The 18692-nt window shown below is 51.4% G+C and overlaps 1 pseudogene; it reads right to left on the bottom strand.

Annotated features, from left to right (window-relative positions):
• Positions 1-4144: 4144 nt before the first annotated feature.
• The window catches only part of LOC149299307 (neural-cadherin-like), a 36429-nt pseudogene continuing 21881 nt past the window's right edge, over positions 4145-18692 (bottom strand).

The raw sequence follows: 18692 nt of genomic DNA on the forward strand, positions 1-18692 counted from the left end.
AAAAACGTATCCGAGGTCGAGGTAGGCAGATCAGAAGCATAAACGGTATAAACAGGTCCGGGTCAGAGGCAGGCAGCGCAGAGTCGTAGTCAAAAAACAGGCAAACAGCACACCCAAAAAGCAAAACACTTTGAACGGGTAACGTAAATGAAAACAAATGGCGTTTAAATAGAGAAGGCACTCACAGTTAGGCCGCGGCGTGGCGTGCGCGGCGTGACGTCATAGCGGCCGCGGCAGACATCCGATCTGCGGTCCCGGCGGGCAAAGGAGGTGATGTGCCTGCACGTCCTCGGCGTGCCGGCACTTCCCCGAGCGAGGTTGTGGAGGCAGGACTACCCTGCTGACGTCGGGTCGCAGCGGAGGTGGAGCCGCGACACCGACGTGACCTTACCGCGCCGGCGGCGGTGACGGGCGCGCCTATCCGACGTCGGGTCGCGGCGGGGGCGGAGCTGCGACCCCGACGTGACCGCACGGCGTCATCGTCATGGAGGAGTGAGCCACCGCGAGCTCGTGCCGAGGTACGTGCTGCGGCGGCGCGCGTGACAGTACCCCCCCCACCAGGAGCGCGCCCCGAGCGCGACGGAGCCGGACGCAAGGGAAACAGCGCGTGGAAACGGCCGACACAACGGGGAGCGTGCACGAAGCGAGCCGGCACCCAAGTCCGCTCCTCGGGACCGTACCCCTTCCAGGCCACAAGGTACTGTAAGCCGTTGCGAACCCTAAGGGAATCAAGGATCCTGTCGACGATGTACTCCTCATGGCCCTGGACGTTGAGGGGAGCAGGAGTCTTAATGGGAACGGTGAACCGGTTGGTCACACACGGTTTCAACAAAGAGACGTGGAAGGATCTAGGTATTTTCATGGTCGGTGGCAGATCAAGGGACACCGTCACGTCGTTGAGCTTGGCACGGATGCGGAAAGGACCAATAAAACGGGGACCAAGAGACTTGGACGGTTGACGTAAACGAATGTGTCGCGTTGACAACTAGACACGGTCACCCACTTGGTAATCCGGAGGAGGTGTTCTCTTGGAGTCAGCACACCGTTTATGGCGATGTTGGGCTTTCAGGAGAACATCCCGGAGATACTGCCAATGTTTGTCCAAGTCAGACACACGACTGTCGACTGCTGGCACCGAGGAGGATGAGCTAGAAGACGGAGGAGGCAACACGACAGGGTGATAGCCCAAGGCAGCAAAGAACGGGGTACAGCCGATGGACTCATGAAGAGAACCGTTGTATGTCATTTCTGCGAGCGGGAGGAGAGAAGACCAGTTGTTTTGGCGTTCGTTGCTGAACATCCTTAGGTATTGTTTGAGTGTTTGGTTTGTTTTTGCGGTCTGGCCATTGGTCTGAGGGTGATATGCTGACGATAAATGGAGTTGTATGCCGAGTTTATGGCAGAGGTGTCTCCAGTAGCGGGATATGAATTGTGTACCCCAATCAGATACCATGTGGAGAGGGAGACCGTGAAGACGGACGATGTGGTTGAGGAAGACGTCGGCCAGTTGCAGAGACGAAGGCAGGCGAGATAAGGCGATGAAGTGTGCTTGTTTGGAAAAGCGGTCGACGACCACCAAGACGGTGGTGTTACCTTGCGACTTGGGTAGATCCACGATAAAATCCATTGACACGTGTGTCCATGGGACCGTGGGAATGGGAAGCGGATGCAGGAGACCTTGAGTACGCTCGGATGTCTTTGGCAAGGGATGGCCACCAGAAAGACCTCCGAATGAGGTAGTCTGTCTTCCGAAAACCAGAGTGACCTGCGAGAAAGGACTTAAGTCCCCAATGAAGGACGTCCGTACGGAGACTGGGAGGGACGTAAAGACGACCCGGAGGAGGACGTCCGGAAGACGGGATGGCCCCTTGGGACATGCGGATTTTGCTCATCGTGCGAAGGGACAGTCCGGCGTTAAGGCGTGTGGACGGTATGATGGGCTCGTTGGTCTCTGTGGTTGTCATGTTGTCTAGAGAGTGCGTCGGCCTTGACGTCCTTGGAGCCCGGTCTGTAAGTGATGTAGAAATTAAACCGGTTAAAAAAAAGCGACCACCGTGCTTGTCGAGGACTTAACCTCTTGGAGCTCTCTATGTACAATAGGTTCTTGTGGTCTGTCATGACGACTACGGGTTGTTCTGTGCCTTCTAACAGGTGGCGCCACTCCTCGAATGCCATTTTGACGGCTAGGAGTTCGCGGTTACCAACGTCGTAATTCCGTTCGGCCGCGGAGAAGCTTTTGGAAAAGAAGGCACAGGGATGGTATTTTGTGGTTTGGTCATGTTGTTGCGATAACACAGCCCCTGCCCCGGTTTCGGAGGCATCAACCTCTAGGAGATATTGTTTGGAAGGATCCGGCTGTCGTAATATGGGGGCTGAGACGAAGGCTTGTTTTAGACGGTCGAATGCCTGTCGGGCGTGTGTGGTCCACAGAGACGGGTCAACTCCTTTTTTGGTCATAGCGGTGATAGGAGCGGCTATGGTTGCGTAGTTTCTGATAAAGCGTCGGTAATAATTGGCAAAGACCAGGAAACGTTGGATGGCTTTGAGGGTTAGTGGAAGGGGCCATGCGGTTATGGCCTCGAGTTTAGCAGGGTCCATGTGAAGACCTTCGGAGGAGACGATGTACCCAAGGAAGGATAAACGGGTCTTCTCGAAGACGCATTTTTCGGCCTTGGCGTACAAACCGTTCTCCCGTAGCCTCTGCAGAACAGCCTTTACGTGACGCCGATGTGCGCCGAGCGTAGGGGAATAGACGAGGATGTCGTCCAAGTATACAATGACGTGGGACAAGAGCATATCCCTGAAGACGTCGTTAATGAAGGCCTGGAAGACCGCAGGAGCGTTGCACAACCCGAAGGGCATGACCCTGTATTCATAGTGCCCGAAGCGAGTGTTGAAGGCCGTCTTCCACTCGTCCCCGGACTTGACGCGAATCAGATTGTAGGCGCCCCTGAGATCCAATTTGGTGAAATAAGTAGCCCCTTTCAAGAGGTCGTAGATCTCTGTGATGAGGGGGAGCGGATACCGGTTCTTAATCGTGATACGGTTTAAACCCCTGTAATCGATGCATGGCCTTAAGGAGCTTTCTTTCTTGGCCACGAAGAAAAATCCAGCCCCGGCAGGTGATGAGGATGGGCGAATGAAGCCTTTGTCTAGGCTTTCTTTGATGTATTTTTCTAGGGCTTTGTTTTCCGGTTCGGAGAGAGTACGTACGTCCCCTTGGTGGGTTGGACCCAGGCAACAGTTCGATGGCACAATCGTAGGGCCGATGTGGTGGTAGTTTCTCCGCATCTTTTTTGGAAAACACATCCAAATAGTCCCAGTAGTGTTTTGGTACCAGGGTTCTGGGGTCTGTGGGTGTGATCTCAAGGACGAGATTGAGTCGGCGACAGGGCACGACACAAGACTCTTGGCATCGGTTGCTCCATGCCAGTATGTCTCCTTTTTCCCAATCGATGTGTGGGTTGTGCTGGCTGTTACAGGGTCACCGTACCCAAGGCTGGGTACCCCTGTTTGAGGGCTGAGGAATCACCAGTCAGTCCCTCATACGGATAGCACTCAGCTATCCACGGATCATCCAGACCACCATTTGTAGTAAACCGAGAAGAACTCTCTTTATTACAAACACACAGAATTTATATACAATCTCAATGCAATGTGTACCAAACCCAACCCCCAATCCCATCAACCACATCCCATCACAAATCCCATCAGTATACAGGGGATGTATCAGGTGAGGGGATTACAGAATACAATGGGTTCCCCCACCTGTGTTATCCCCCCTGTAGTGCGGGTGCCGTCTGGGCAGACAGGGCTGTGCTGGCTGATTAAGAGCCCCAGCCAGATTATAGAATTGTCTCTTTGAAGGCTGGAGCTGAAGCCACATCAGTCTCTGGGCCGGTTACACAATAATACACAATATAAAATATTACCGGGTCACGGTATACGGAACCGGACACAAAAGTGCTCCGTGACCCGGCTAAACTTCATATGACACATGAGCCAGCTATCCTGGCCCTGTCACACTGGCGTAGCCAGGGATGGCCCAGGATGAGTGAGGCATGAGGAGACTTGATGATCTCAAACGTGAGCTGTTCCTGGTGGGTCACCCCCACCAGTAGGGTTAGGGGTATGGTGTCCTGTGTCACGAGACCTGATCCCAGAAGAGAGCCGTCAACGGAGGCCACCAGAGAAGGCGCTTCTTTGTTGCGAAGCGGTATGTGGTGTGGAGATCCATGAAAATGCCCGCAGCTCCGGAATCTATGAAGGCGCGGGTGGTCACTATGTGATCCGCCCAGCGGATGGAGATGGGCACTGTCAAGCGAGTAGCGGGAGGAGAAGTAACATGGTATGCCCTTAGGGTGCCTTCTCCGGTACAGCCTAAGCGTTGTCTTTTACCGGTCTGGTAGGACAGGAGGGCAAAAGATGGTCGGCTTGACCACAGTACAGACATAGCCCCTGTGTCCGTCTGTGTTTCTTTTCAGCCTCGGAGAGTCGACGAACGGTCCCGATCTCCATGGGTTCATCCGCAACGGACGAGTTAGTAGTAGTAGTAGACGAAGGTCTTGCGAGACCGGAGGTGAATAGTCCTGTTTTTCTTCCACGGTTGTGTTCGTTCATCCTTTCTTGGATACGTTTATCCACTCGTAGACACAGGGCTATGAGATCCTCGAGATCCGTGGAGGTATCGTGGAAGACGAGGGCGTCTTTGATTTTCTCATTGAGGCCCTTTTTGAAGGCGGCTTTGAGAGCGCCCTCCTCCCAGTTGGTCTCATGGGCTAGGGTGCAGAACTCCACGGTGTACTGAGCCAAGGTTTTGCGGCCTTGGTGGAGTTCAAGCAGCGAGGACTCAGCGGTCTCTTTACGACCTGGAGCGTCAAAGACAGTTCGTATGGCTTCCATAAAAGCGGGGCAGTCCTCAAGGAGGTACGATTCTTGCTCCACAAGGGGAGATGCCCACAGCAATGCTTCTCCTTTCAGTAGCGAGATAATAAACGAGACCCTTTTGGAGGACGTCTGGAAGGCTTGGGGATGGTTACGGAAGTGGAGCATGCATTGATTGAGGAAGCCACGGCACTCCTTCGGAATATTTTTCCGGTAGAGGAAACCGTACGACGGCCCCCGTGTGAGGCGTCTCTGCGATGGGGAGTACCCACGGTAGGGAGCGATGTCAAGGAACGCAGCAGGTCTGTCATGGCGTCGACCTTTTGTTCCAGGGACTGGAGTTGTGCGGCCTGCGCGGCGAGACGCTGGTCTTGGAGGTCTTGCCGTGCTTGCAGCCGTGCCATATCCGCGGGATCCATGTTAGACCCGTTCAAAATTGTCACGGGGTCAGGTAGCGAAGGAGGATCCAACTATGCAGATATGTGGACGTAGCGCAGTCCAGTAAACAGTCCGGTTAAAGGGCAACGGCAAAACAGCGAGGTCAAAAACGTATCCGAGGTCGAGGTAGGCAGATCAGAAGCATAAACGGTATAAACAGGTCCGGGTCAGAGGCAGGCAGCGCAGAGTCGTAGTCAAAAAACAGGCAAAGGTCGGTACACAAGGCAATAGAGATATCTCAAGGAACATCACACCCAAAAAGGAAAACACTTTGAACGGGTAACGTAAATGAAAACAAATGGCGTTTAAATAGAGAAGGCACTCACAGTTAGGCCGCGGCGTGGCGTGCGCGGCGTGCGCAGCGTGACGTCATAGCGGCCGCGGCAGACATCCGATCCGCGGTCCCGGCGGGCAAAGGAGGTGATGTGCCTGCACGTCCTCGGCGTGCCGGCACTTCCCCGAGCGAGGTTGTGGAGGCAGGACTACCCTGCTGACGTCGGGTCGCGGCGGAGGTGGAGCCACGACACCGACGTGACCTTACCGCGCCGGCGGCGGTGACGGGCGCGCCTATCCGACGTCGGGTCGCGGCGGGGGTGGAGCTGCGACCCTGACGTGACCGCACGGCGTCATCGGCATGGAGGAGTGAGCCACCGCGAGCACCCGAGGTACGTGCTGCGGCGGCGCGCATGACATTAGCTCAGTTAAGCGCGGAATGAAAATAACTGACAGCCATTAACGTTGGCTAAAGATTATTCATTCGCTGTTGCTGCTCACTTTCACTTGGCGGCGTTTCCCAGGAGGGATTTTTGGATGTAAACTCATTGTGCAGATTTAAAGCGATCTAATAAATATCAACTCTTATATTTTACATGTCACTAGCCTACTTAAAAAATGTAAAAAATAAATAAAAAATAAGAATGGGCATGCGCGTCTGTCCTTGGCAAGGAGATTAATAATTTTTTTCCTTTGTTTCGATCTCTCGTATGCTTAAATTATTCATTCATTTTATGTACATATATAAAATTCATATTTATAAATCTTCTAGCAAAAAATGACATGTCTAGAACGACCTTTATCTTACAGCCACCATTCGCCGCGGGTCTCTATAATCAATTTAAAAACAAACATTATTCCTGCCTCTTTATCAAGAGAAAGTACGTATAACCAAACTGATGTTCGGGGGGGGGGGGGGATAGGAAGGGTTATTAAAGACTTGGTGACAAGAAGAAAATTAGATTTCTGAGCCAAAACATGTAAAATAATGCATCTGGGACAGAGAACGTAAAGATATAATTCTGATGGTCATTTGGCAAAGTAAAAGTAAACGGGGCTCCGTTCTCTGCAGTATCCAGATCCACAGCATACAAAAAATCCGATGTCTCGTTGACATGGACGCTCTGAGGCCAGACTGCGTTTTCCCAAACAATAGGTTTGTACGGAGCAGCCAATGCTGGCCCGTTGTCGTTAACATCCAGAAGGTCTAGAATGACAGTTGCGCCTCCTGTTTGAACTGGGATACCCCGGTCTGAGGCTACAATGACCAGGTGGTATTGGGAAGTCACCTCCCGGTCTAGGGCTTTCACCACTTTGACAGCCCCACTTTGGTCAACATAAAACTGACCGAAGACATCAGACTCCGCGTGAATGCCATAAGCAAACTGTCCATTTAATTCGGAGTCGGCGTCAGAAGCTGTGACCGTAACGGTATTTTCCAAGAAAGGGGGCACTTGCAAAACAGATGGTCATTGCAGTCCTGTAACTCGATCAGGCAGTGGGAAACTGAAGAAAAATCACAGTCCCGGACCTCGATGGTAAGGTTAAATCTCCGTTCCTCAGGGATCTCATAATCCAGCTTCTTATTAAGTTTAATTATCGCGTGTTTCTCCTTTTGGTTGCTTTCAATAGTGAATGCGTGGCCTGGGTCTCCTCCAACGATGCTAAATGACAATAAAGCGTTTTCTCCATCATCTTCATCTACTGCCACCACCTGAAGGACGTTAGAGTTGATTTCACTTGTCTCCCAGACGGTAGCATGCCACGTATCCTGGGTGAACACCGGAGCGTGATCGTTGATATCTAGAACATGAATAGTTGCCGTACCGTTGGAACTCATTCCTCCGCCGTCTTCAACTTCAATAAGAAGAAAGTAAGTATCTGTCTCTTCACGGAAAACTAATATGCATACAATCCGCGGACAGACCCTGCGGCTCGGAAACAATTTATACAGCCGTGTTATTCCAAAGCTCTTGAAGATGAGATGAATGTGGACGGGAATTTGTTTCAATGGATAACACGAGTATAACTGATGCCCCATGTCAATGGCTCATTTTTTTATTTTTTATTTCTGGCCCAATTGCCCCAATAACGCATTTTATTGGGGTTAATTTGTTCTCATTTGCAAACCGTGCTGCTCTTCAGAGGAGCGTTAGGATGTAGATCCTTCTGAACACCATTATAAATTCACGATATTAAGCCGTTTGTGAAGCCTGAAGCTGCTTCTAGAATAGTTTTCATTAGCATTGCATAAAAGAATACATTTCATTTTTTGTGCATAACTTAATTTAAATACACAAAAAGTGACATGATTTGCATTAGCTTCTGGCAGGTTAAAGTCATTTTATACGAACAGAACTGCATGAGTTAATCCCTGGGTTTCTTTACATGTTGACAGGTGTGCCCAACCCTAAATATTTAAAAGGTGAGGAGGTAACAGGGCTGAGAGTTACCAACGTAACAATTGACCCTCCCTCTGGCACTGCAGCAGGATCAGACTTTGGGGTATTTTAGCAGGATCAGATGTTGGGGTGTGGAGGGGTATGGGTATCTCAGCAGGATCAGATGTTGGGGTAAAGAGGGGTATGGGTATCTCAGCAGGATCAGACGTTGGGGTATGGAGGGGTATGGGTATCTCAGCAGGATCAGACCATGGGGTATGGAAGGGTATGGGTATCTCAGCAGGATCAGACGTTGGGGTATGGAAGGGTATGGGTATCTCAGCAGGATCAGACCATGGGGTATGGAAGGGTATGGGTATCTCAGCAGGATCAGACGTTGGGGTATGGAGGGGTATGGGTATCTCAGCAGGATCAGACCATGGGGTATGGAAGGGTATGGGTATCTCAGCAGGATCAGACGTTGGGGTATGGAAGGGTATGGGTATCTCAGCAGGATCAGACGTTGGGTATGAAGGGCTATGGGCACCTCAGCAGGATGAGGCATTGGGGTTTTATGGGCTATGGGCACTGCTTTGTGAAGATACATCGGGGTGGTTTGTGGGCAACTTAGCAGGAACAGACCTTGGGGTATGGAGTGGCATGGGTATCTCAGCAGGATCAGACCTTGGGGTAGGGAGGGGTATGGGTATCTCGGTAGGACCTTGGGGTGGGGAGGGTTGTGGGCAACTATTTAGGAATAGATCTTGGGATGTATGCTGCATTTCTGTTGAGCAGTAAGGCCACTGTGCCAAAATAAACCCCATATTATCCTCACCGGAATTCGGTTGCCCATGTTTTCCAGGTCGAGCAGACTCTTATCCATCAGACGACATAACTTCTAGGAGATACGAGCCCTTGGTCTCCCGGTCAAACACGGCAGCTGTGTAAATGACTCCTGTCTGGGGATCGATGGGGAACAGAGCATGGTCTCCGCTGCGATCTTCTAAAATAGAATAGGTGATCTGGAGCAATACAATCAGACCACAGTTAGCGCAGGCTGCCCTGAAAACACTTGATCAAGGCACTAGATACATTTGTGGGTCATGTGGAGAGTGTATGTTCAATAAATAACGACAGACACCAAATTGGATTTTGAAAGGCCACAGTTTTATTTATGAAAGTACTGTGACACGTAAAAAACTTTATTCAAACTTTAAAACATACATTTTCTTAAACTTGTGTAACCTCCAACCTTAGCGTACGAACCGCCAGACTTAACCCTTTAGAATCAAGGAGGTTACAACCACCGACCGTGCGACAACTAAGTGCTTAACATCGATACCTCAACACAGGTAACTCACACCAACATGTTGCCGCGTACACCAACCACAAGCCGTAAAGCTGCACTAGCTCGTGGTGTAAACGAAGGCCCTCCCTTTCCCATGGGACCCTGCCCGTGGAAAAAAGGCCCACCATAACTCACAATAACCACGGATTCCATACCTCGGATGAAAACCGCGACAATTTCACCCCGTACCATGAATAAACCGACCATAAAACCTGACGGGAACCTCAGTTCCCCGCCACGGCCAGCGCATTCGACCCCACTTGAAAGCGCTGGCTCCTCCACAAAGACACCGCTTTCTCCACGCCACACCTAACGTCCAGCAACCATATATCCGAACCAATGTCGGTCAGGTGAACACCATCCCTGCGAAACAAAGCCGCATTATCGCCCTCCAAATCAGAGTGAGGCACCACAATACCTCCAAAGCGGGACACAAACCTAGACACCGCCTTGTTGACCTTAACCCTGGCCCTGTTAACCCCCTGTAAGGACCGGGCACCGCGCCAAAAAAGCCGAGGAGTGATATGGGACCAGACCACCACCAGCCCCGGAAACCGCGTCCACAACCGCAACAGATCACATTTAATGTTCCGAATTAAAACCTTCAACGGAACTCCACAAAGGTCATTACCACCGCCATGCAATACCAAAACATGTGGGGGAGAACCGGACCGTGCCCTAGCGTAGAATTCAGCGAGCACATCCCCCCAGGGCTTGCCCCTAAAACCGAAACAGCTGACCTGAGCGTCGTCAACGGAAAGGCCCAATTGAGCACCCCGTTCCCGAACAGCCGCCCTCCTTTCCGCCCAGTAGACAAAGGAATGGCCAAAAATCCACACCTGGCAGCAAGCACGATCTGCAAAACAAACAAACCAAAAAACCGGTTAACAACAAACCAACAGAAAGGAGGGGGCGAAAACAACAACATCAGACAAGCTGAGGCCGGACGTAAGACCGAAACCGAGACGATCTCCACCGCCCGATGCGCTGAATGGTCTCATCAGAAAGGCCCCACCGGACCGCCTCCGTGGCCGCACCAATCCGGAACGAGTGAGACGCAAACGCCCCAGGGGACAGCCCCAGCCGCGCAAGCCCCTTACGAAAGACCGCTACAAACTGATAGCGCGACAAAAATGAGCCATCAGCGTGCACAAAAAACGGCCCCTGTACATCAGGGCGCAACTGTAAAAAACGGGACAAGCACACCACCGGACACAAGGACGACCCGGACAACTGAAACAAAGACACCGTAAAACCCTTACCCAACTGATCCGTCTTGGACCTCCGAACAAATAACTTCACCACGTCAACCCCAATCAACACGTCCTGCAAGCGCACACCACCACCGACCCCACGCGATGGACTAACAAATTCGCTGATGCGTAAGGCCCCGAAGAAGGCCACCACAAAAGCAGCACGAAATAAGACAACCTCATATGAGTCCCTACAAACCGCATCCAAACCGTCGCAGAGCCCACCCAGTATCTGAAAAGTAACCGGCCGACGAGAGTCCCTCGTCTGAAAACCCTTGCGAAAACCCCTCAAAGCCTGTTGGACCATAAAGGCTTTACAAAAATCCGCCTCACCCATCAGTTTTCAACGAAACGAGAGAGCCGAGACTAACTGGTTTACCTTGGAAACCGACACCCCGTTTTCAAACGAGTCGCCTAAATACCTCAGCAGCGCCAGCACCTTGCCCTCAGTAGAGGAAGGGTTTCCGCAGGTCCCCAGGAAAGCATCCCAATACGCCCAAGCCGTCTGATAGGCCGTCCAAGTAGAGGGAGCCAGCGACCGACGTATCAGGTGCAAGGCGCGACGTCCCCCATCGTCCAAAGCCAGGACGGGCAAGGCGAGCCCACCGGAAGGGCCGTAGGTGCCAGCTGTCGAAACCGCGACCACTGCTGTCGAGACAAAGCATCAGCAACAGAATTCTCAACACCGGGTATATGGACAGCCGACAAAAACATATTAAGTTGCAAACAGCGCAAAACGAGATGCCGCAACAGTGCCACGACCGGGGGCGAAGAGGCCGACACGTTATTAATGGCCATCACCACACCCAAATTGTCACAATGCAAACGCACTCGCTTATTCTGAAACAAATCGCCCCACAACTCCACAGCCACAACCACCGGAAAAAGCTCGAGGAACACGAGATTCCGACAAAGGCCAGACTCCCTCCAATCCGCGGGCCAAGGAGAGGCACTCCACCGGCCCCCCAAAAAGGCCCCGTAGCCGTCGCCACCAGCGGCGTCCGTGTAAAACTCCAGATCCACATTAGAAACGGCCTCATCCATCCAAACAGTTCTCCCATTAAATTCGCTTAAAAACACATCCCAAACCGCCAGATCCTCGCGCAGATCATGCGTGATCCGGATAAAGTGATGGGAGGCCTTAACCCCGGCCGAGGCCATCGCCAACCGTCGACAAAAAACCCGGCCCATCGGGATGATGCGACAAGCAAAATTAAGTTTTCCCAAGAGAGACTGCAACTGCTTCAGAGTCACCTTCCTAACCGAACGAAAATGACCAACCAAAAAACGCAAGTCTGTCACCTTATCCAGGGGTAACTGGAAAATCATGGCCACCGTATCAATTTCGATCCCCAAAAACTTCAACTTAGTCACCTGCCCTTCCGTCTTGTCGGGGGCCAAGGGGACCCCAAAACGCCTCATGACACTCTGGAGCGTAGACAAAATCATGGCACAGACCTGTGACCCCCCGGGACCAACACACAGAAAATCATCCAAGTAGTGGATAACAGAAGAAACCCCAGCCTCTTCCCTGACCACCCATTCCAAAAAACAGCTAAAGGTCTCAAAGTAAAAACAGGAAATGGAACACCCCATAGGGAGACACTTATCTATGAAGTACTGTCCTTCCCACAAACAACCCAGAAGGTGAAAACAGTCCGGATGAACAGGAAGGAGCCGAAAGGCCGACTCAATGTCGGTCTTAGCCAACAGCGCCCCCCGCCCACAACGCCGAACCCAGTGTAACGCCGAGTCAAAAGAGGCATACGAAACGGTACACAGCTCCTTGTCAATCCCGTCGTTCACGGAACCCCCTTTAGGAAAGGAAAGGTGGTGAATCATCCGAAACTTCCCGGGTTCCTTTTTGGGAACCACGCCTAAAGGCGAAACACGCAAATGGGCAAGTGGGGGGGTAGGGAAAGGGCCCGCCATCCGACCCAGGGCAACTTCCTTCGCCAATTTTTCCCCCACAACCTCAGGAAAGGACAGGGCAGACTTCAAATTCCTAGGAATGCCACAAACACTAACGTCAGTAAACGGAATGAAAAAACCCTCAGAAAAACCAGCTTCCAACAACCCAGCAGCCGCCCTGTCAGGGTAACGAGACAACCAAGGGAGCATTTCATTTAGCTTCACTGGAGTCTTCCCCTTTTGAGCCAGACCCAGACCCCTTTCCCCCCCTTCCCTTCTTAAAGCACTTTGACAGGGGGTGGGACCCGGAGCATCCGGAGCACTCGTGCTTAAACCTGCAGCTGGTACCCCACTTGCACTGCCCTTCATTAAACTGCCAGCAATAGCCTTTTTTGAGTCCTGCCGGCGACGAGTTGCTGGCCCCGCCAGCAGTCCCTGAAAAGGGCTGCCAAACAGGGGCCGTGACCTTAAGCCACAACGCAATGTCTTTATGGTCCCATCGCATGGACGACCGCACCGCCTTACGCTGATGAAACTGTTCATCATAGCGGAGCCAGGCTAACCCCCCATACACTCTGTGAGCTTCCCCAATACTGTCCATGTAACAGAACAGCTGCGAACACTGGTCTGAAGCTTTCTCCCCAATCACGCTAGCTAGGATAGCAAATGCCTGCAACCAATTCTGAAAAGTTCGAGGTATCAGGCGATACCTCCGCCTTTCCTCGTCCTCCTTCTTTTTCTCATCAGACTTAGAAGACCTATCTATTTGAAAACGCTCCAATGGCAGAAGGGTAAAAATATCAACATACTCCCCTTTCCAAATCTTGTCCTTCACTTCCTGCTTTAAATGAGCCCCCAAAGGACCCTCAAAACAGACGTACACCTCCCCCTGTGCCGTATCAGACGGACGCACTGGATCAGCCACAGCGGCCGCCGCCACCACACCAGAAGCACCAGAAGCCTCAGTTGAAACAGAAGCCACAGAAACAGTAGCCGCAGTGGGCACGGTGGTCGCAGCAGGAATGACAGGCGCAGCAGGCGCAACAGGCCCAGCAGTAGCTACAGCAGCGGGTGCAACAGGCGCAGCAGGCGCCGTACCACAGGTACCAGTACCCCACACCACTGTCGGCGACGCAGGCGCAACCCCAGAACCGCCCGGAGATGGGGCCGGGAAGGTTTGTAAAAGGGAAGCTAATGCCCCCACAAAAGAACCCCAAGCCCCTGGCTTAACCCCAGGCACATCCCCAACCCCCGTCACAGATTGTGAACATGGTGAAGGTGCAGCCAAATCAACCCCTGCGGGACCAGTATCCCCTGCAGACTCACCAGGCTGGCCATGTGGTGTCTGCTCAGCCGTTCCCGAAGTCATCAGAGAGCCCTGGGCAGGAGTGGTGAAGAGGTCAGGAGAGGCAGCCAGCCGTTGAGAAGATGAAGCCCGGCTGGACTGCCCAGCAGCCGGTACAGATGAAGGGACAGCCGGATCAGAACGGCCACCCGCACTGGAACGGGGAGGAGACGCCCGTCGAGAACCGGACTGCCGTGAGGAGCGAGTCCTGCTCCTGCTCCGGTCCCTGGAAGCCGCGGCGGACGAGCGGTCACGTGACCGGGAGGGAGACCGCCGTTCAGCACTGCCGGGTCGCCGGGAGTCCCGCCTCCGGAAAACAGGCTCCGCCTCCGCCCGCCGAGATGAACAACGATACACGCCGTCCCCGGCCGTCGCGCCGCACGGCCGCTCTGGTGCTCCTGCGAGCCGCACGGGGCTCCGGCACCGCCACGTTCACCTCCTCTGGACGAGATCTTCTCGGGCTGACGCCCGCCCGACCAGCAACTCCGGAACCCTGCCGCCTGCCGGTGGACCAGTCTGGGCTGAGCCTCTCGGGGGGTCGCGCACGCCTCGCTCTGGTAGCCCTCTGCGGCGCCGCGGGAGATCCAGGTGCTGCTCCGTCCTCCAGCCGCGAAGGTCCTCCGGTCAGCTGCTCCAGACGTTCTTCCAGCCACGACGTCCCCAGCTGCAGGGCCGAATCCCGGATCCTGGACAGCAACTCCTCCAAATCAGCCATGGTAAGTAAACGCTTCTCACTGCCTCTCCTTCCTGTTTAAAGAAAAATGGTAGAGGGTCAGAGAAAACAGCCACTTTTAAAGACCCTTAACCCCACCCCCACCATAAACTTTTGACCTATGGCAACCTAGCCATGAGGTGATCATGCCCCCCTAGCATGATCCAGGCCTGATCATGCGGCCCCTTCTTTGATGTTTGTGTCTCCGGGGCCCACTTTGCTGATATAAGGTGGAACTGATGGAAAATCACAAATGCTCTTTGTTGCAAAGGCCTGGAAGCTTTTACTGAACATGTTCTGCCAGGACTACATATATTATTAACGTAACAGTAATGCCGGTGCGCAGGAAATGCTGCGATCCGATGAGCAAAAGGTCTGTCTGCTCTGCCGCAAACCAATTTAATTTCTCTTTATTATTTATTCGTGGCTTTAACTGACACGTGACCCCTCGACAATCAACAATCTGGCCCTAATACCAGACAGTGTTATCAGGCGAGAAAACCCCCCTATGTGGCATCAGTAACTCTAATTAACGTGCTGACCCCCTGGTCTAGTGTAGATATTGGTATGGCCCTGTCCCACGGATCAGTATGGCCCTGTACTATGAACTGGTATACACCCCTGTCCTTTTAACCAGTATGGCCCTATCCTATGAATCAGTATTGCCCTGTCCCATGAATCGTTATGGCCCTGTGCTATAAACTGGTATGCAACCCTGTCCTCTTGATAGGTATGGCCCTATGCTATGAAATGTTATGGTCCTGTCCTATGAACTAGTATGGCCTTGTCCTGCTGATTGGTATGGCCCTGTCCTGCTGATTGGTATGGCGCTGTCCTGCTGATTGGTATGGCCCTGTTTTACAGATTGGTATGGCCCTGTTTTACAGATTGGTATGGCCCTGTCCTAAAGATTGGTATGCCCCTGTCTTACACACTGGTATGGCCCTGTTTTACAGATTGGTATGGCCCTGTCTTACAGATTGATATGCCCCTGTCCTACGGATTGGTATGGCCCTGTTTTATGGATTGGTATGGCCCTGTTTTATGGATTGGTATGGCCCTGTTTTATGGATTGGTATGGCCCTGTTTTATGGATTGGTATGGCCCTGTTTTACGGATTAATATGCCCCTGTTTTATGGATTGGTATGGCCCTGTTTTACGGATTAATATGCCCCTGTTTTACAGATTGGTATGCCCCTGTTTTACAGATTGGTATGCCCCTGTCCTACGGATTGGTATGGCCATGTCCTACGGATTGGTATGGCCATAAAGCACATTGTTTTACATGTGCAAATTACAGGAATATATGCTATGGCTAGAAGGACCAGGGATATCTGAAGAACATGCGTCAATGGGTGCAGATTTTATAAGTTGGTACCGCATTTAGTATTCCTAGGAACACAGAGCTATAGGAGTCAGAGTGTGCGTGTGATGAGGTTTCACGTGTGAACTCACCTCTCCATTCAGTCCGAGATCTTGGTCAGATGCAGACACCTGGAGCACAAATGTTCCCAATTCAAGGCCTTCTGTAACGGTGGCCTCATATATGGACGACGTAAAGAAGGGCACATTGTCATTCACATCTGCAATATAAACAAGTCCGGCTTCACATTTGCTCTTCTAGCAGCGCAGGCACAGAATTGATATCCGGAGATTCTACCTGTAACGTTAATGTACACCGTAGTGAAGGCAGCCAATGGCACAGCAGCAACGGTCTGAGCTCGGATCTTCAGGATAAATGTCCTGGTTGTTTCATAATCTAAAGGTTCAGCTACAAGAACGGAGGCAGAGCCTTCTTCTCGATTTACCGTCAGGTAGAAACGAACGGGCATGTTAGTCTCCGGGACCAATCCTTCCTCTAAATTGTACGTCACACGAGGGTCTCCCAGCAGTGAGGAAGCTTTAACGGTCTGTAGGAATGGCAGAACATTGTGTAATTAACAGTAAATTACAGTAAAAAGAAGCCCTCAACAGCAGGAAGTCAACTGGGAAATGACAGGCATTAGAAGGGTGATTAAGGCTCCTTAGTGGTGATGTCTCCATACCCTGTTCCCTCTCACTAGTTTCATATCAGGCCTAACGGGAAGCAGATGTCTAGATGGGTATGATCCCTGGTAGCCAGGCATGAGGGAGAAATCCATATTCAGATGAGATCATACACCAATGGGCGGAATCCTTCTATGACTCCTACCAATGGCTGGAAGCATTGTAAGGTGCCCAACCAATGGCTGGAAGCATTGTACAGTTCCCACCGACGAGTGGAAAAATTCCACTGGTTTCCAGGTCAGAGGTCACGTCATACCACAACAGGCGTATCTCTCATGGTATTTTCTGGAATCACCAGGTCATATATCTTTCTTTTTCCCAGACCGGAGGCTGATTCTGAGCATCTGTGATTCGAACGGCTACTTCCACCTGCGTGCTTCTATTTCCTCCGTCCGTGGCCATGACCTCTAGTGTTATTAATGATTTCTGATGGGGAAAAAAAAGTTAAGAAAAAAAAATTAATTACATTCACTTAAACCTTCTCCATTCAGCAACCTCCCCGACAAAAAAAACAAACCCAAAATTGCTCTCCCAATTGATTTAAAAGCTGTGAGTGACAGATGGTCGAGGAGTTTCATGCACCACTCACATACTCTGGTACTCAAAGTGTTATTTAGTTGTATGGTACTTTTTCTAGAGGGTTTTTCATTCTATCGCCCAACCAATTTCCAATTGCAGAGCTAACCAGAGGCACGTAAAAAAAACAAGAAAAAAAAAAAAGACAGTGGACGATTCCCAGCAAACAGCTGGCCTTCTGCAATGGAGAGTCTCATTTAGCGGTAACCTCGGGGACTCACACGGGGGCCTTCCAATCAGTGTCCAGATGTCGTCGTCTGGTCGTAGAGACTTTTGATTTTAGAAAAAGCAAACATGACAGCTTGACAATGCCTTAAAACTATCCAAAAAGCCCCGTTACGACCCCACTTAAAAAGCCACCAGCTGTGTTTGCAAAGCATAAAGTTGAAATATCCAAACACAAAGCTACTCGCTGTCATAAGAGATACATTGTAGTTTGTCCGCATGTACATGAAACCGGTTACTTAATATTAGGAACAAAAGAGAGATACAAGTGCGCCATATCTTATTACTAAATTATATATATAGTGGCTTACAATCCTACTATAAGTCATATTGTATAAAGGGGTCTGGGGTCAGAAGGTGACCCCGCGATATTTTTATTTAAGAGTACTATCACTTGTTGAAATGTAAGTCGTATCTCTAAACACGGCATGTAAACGCTTGCTACGTTACCCCAGATATTGGCTGGCGAACAAAAAGCCTCTCCAGACACGGAGTACGTGATCGTTCCATTCACGCTATAATCGTCATCACGGGCCGCAACGCGGAGGAAGCTGCTTCCCACGGCAGCATCTTCTCTCAGGAAATCTAGGACAAGAATGAAAACATTTGAATTCCATGTTGTCCACTGGGGTCCCAAATACCCCATGGGCGAGCTGGCCAAGCTCTTGTGGACCAGCAGATCTAGGAAGACTCTTAACGCTGAATTCCACTTAAAGCTATAATCAGAAGAGGACAGAAGAACATGATAGGGACTTGGTGCTTGTAGAGATCTCATACTCTACCCACGGAGACTCAATTACATTCGTAGTGGTTGTTCTCAAAGCTGGGGTCGTTGTCATTTTGGTCCTGGATCTGTATGTTGATCTGGCACAGCCCTAGGAGAGGCTCGGCCGCCTGGTCTGTGGCTTTGATGGCGACGGGGAACTCTTTCTGCTTCTCCCGATCAAAGCTCTGAAGGGTTGTCAGGACTCCTGCGTGGGAAACGTGTTAAAGAAAGCACGGAGGCGATGTGACTGGCAATTCCTGCTATAACACGTGAAGAACATTTTCTCATAAGCTTTTGAGATAAAAAGCTTGGCTGATTAACCTGACCTACAACCATGGTTAAAACCGGCATCGCCGAGCCTATCTGACCCACTGGTTCTAACAGAATCAAATGAAGCTCCATGATGTCACCTCTGGCTGTTGACCCTGGGGTAGAAGGGTAGAAGCGTATCCACCAATCCAGCAAAAAGCATATTAAAAACCTAGAACACAAATACACTGGGGAGGAAAGTGTGTCCTCGGTCACCGTGCCGC

The sequence above is a fragment of the Sceloporus occidentalis genome, unplaced genomic scaffold (genome assembly GCF_023333645.1).
Source record: "Sceloporus occidentalis isolate IW3139 unplaced genomic scaffold, rSceOcc1.0.p SCAF_29, whole genome shotgun sequence".
Taxonomy (NCBI): Eukaryota; Metazoa; Chordata; class Lepidosauria; order Squamata; family Phrynosomatidae; genus Sceloporus; species Sceloporus occidentalis.